At 33.7% G+C, this 2,038-nt stretch overlaps 1 non-coding gene across 1 annotated transcript; it reads left to right on the forward strand.

Annotated features, from left to right (window-relative positions):
* Positions 1-1,452: 1,452 nt before the first annotated feature.
* LOC122126001 lies at positions 1,453-1,559 on the forward strand. The gene has a single exon (XR_006150833.1). It is a non-coding gene; the product is annotated as a U6 spliceosomal RNA (small nuclear RNA).
* Positions 1,560-2,038: the final 479 nt, after the last annotated feature.

The following is a 2,038-nucleotide window of genomic DNA, read 5'->3' on the forward strand; positions in this document are numbered from 1 at the left end:
CTATCATGTTCCCAAAATCCCAGTGGTTCCTGAAGGACAATAGTAGCTCAGCAGAAATTCTAAGTAGCAGACATGGAGCATGAAAGAGAAAGAGAGGAAATAGAGAATGAAAGAGAAATATCATAATACTGAAAGTGCATAACAGATAAACAAGAGCTGTATGAGAATATTCATACTGCTATCTTTAGACTCTACATGTACATTTGAAGGTATTTGATGTATGATAACCCATCAACACCACATTCCTCAGCACCACATAAGCAGAAAATGATGGAAGTGGTGCTGTGGCTCAAGTGGTAGCAATAGCCTTGAGATGAAGAGCTGAGGAGCAGTACACAGGACCCAGAGTTCAAGCCCCACAACCAACAGAAACAAAACCAAAACACTAAACACAAAACCGTCTCTCAATTTTGTGGCCTCAATTGTGTAAAACCACTGTTTCAGCCTAGGGCTAAGATTTATGTGTAGACATTTATCAACACTCCTGATTCAAACTCTACTTGAGAATATTTTAGTCAATATTTTGTTCTTAATTTTGCTCTTTGTAAATTCACATGCACCTATAAAAATGGTGTGGCCATCCCAGTAACAATCTCAAAGTACCTCGTAATGATGACTTATAAAAAGTTGTATTATATTACAACAAGGAAAACAATGCTGCAAATAAAGAAAACCAATAATTAAATATTAATGATTAATAAAATAAAAACCAAATACCATTGTTTCCAGTATTTGAAGTGTACTACATATTAGATTTTACTATTTTCTCATATTCCTGTACATTTAAAACTGGCTAAGATTATGATGTTCAACAAGAGTTTTATAGGCTATGAGTAGTCTTTAAATTTACCCTCTAAGATTACTATTTATGTCTCATCTCATCATCTGTATATAGTTTATATAATCACTTTTGTTCCTCGCTAACATATAAAGTAAGGAAGCCCTAAAGTTTTTACAGAAACTGTGTAGTTAACAAAGTCTTAACTCTTCACTGTTTCTTCATACAAAGACTTTGCAACTTCTCATTAGTAAAGTTTCTATAAACTCTGAAATCTACATACTTAGTTGTATATGTCTGCTACCATAAATCTTAAATACTTTATAGAAAAGTTATATGACCTACCAAACAATCTTAATTTTGGCATATAAGCAAATTCCCAAAATTAAACATATTTAAAACATTAAAACTTAAAAAAGAACTTAACATTTGCTGCAGTGTTCATTATGATAGGTGCCTTGTATAGAATAATTGAATTTCTCCTCCTACACATCTGTTGAACAACAAATACCTGGAATTATTTTGTTTTAACATATCTTGAATTTAGTCTTAAATGTGTGCTTATGTAAGAAATAAATGGTTCTAAAATTTCACGACAAATCTTTTGAACTTACTTTTTGTTGAATTGTCTAGTTTAAGAAAATCAATTCCACTTTATGTATAAAAAATGTTCTGTGCTCAATTCAACAGCACATACACTAAAATTGGAACAATACAGAGAAGATTAGCATGGTCCCTGTACAAGTGTGACACGCAAATTTGTGAAGCGCTCCACATTTTTACAATAACAGATGCTGGAGGGGATGTGGCAAGAAGGGAACCCTACTTCCTTTTTGGTGGGAGTGTAAACTTGTTCAACCACTTGGAAAGCAGTATGGAGGTTCCTTAAAAGATTCCTCATAGAGCTCACAAATGACCAAGCAATCCCACTTTTGGGTATTCACCTAAATAGTCAGCAACAAGACCATATTAAAATTACCAATACAATTATGTTTATTGCAGCATTATTTCCCATAGCTAAGATATGGAACCAACCAGTATGCCCCTCAGTAGATGAATGGATCAAGAAAACGTTGTGAGTTTGTGTGTGTGTGTGTGTATGTGTGTGTGTGTGTGTGTGTGTGTGTGTATGGGAATTCTATTGTCCATCGGAAAGAATGACATCACCCAATTTGTTACGGAATGGAAAGACTAGGAAAAATTATATTAACTAAAATAATCCAAGTCCAAAGAAACATCAGTCACGTGGTATCCCTTATT

The sequence above is a fragment of the Dipodomys spectabilis genome, unplaced genomic scaffold (genome assembly GCF_019054845.1).
Source record: "Dipodomys spectabilis isolate Male_0828 unplaced genomic scaffold, ASM1905484v1 ptg000270l, whole genome shotgun sequence".
Taxonomy (NCBI): domain Eukaryota; kingdom Metazoa; phylum Chordata; class Mammalia; order Rodentia; family Heteromyidae; genus Dipodomys; species Dipodomys spectabilis.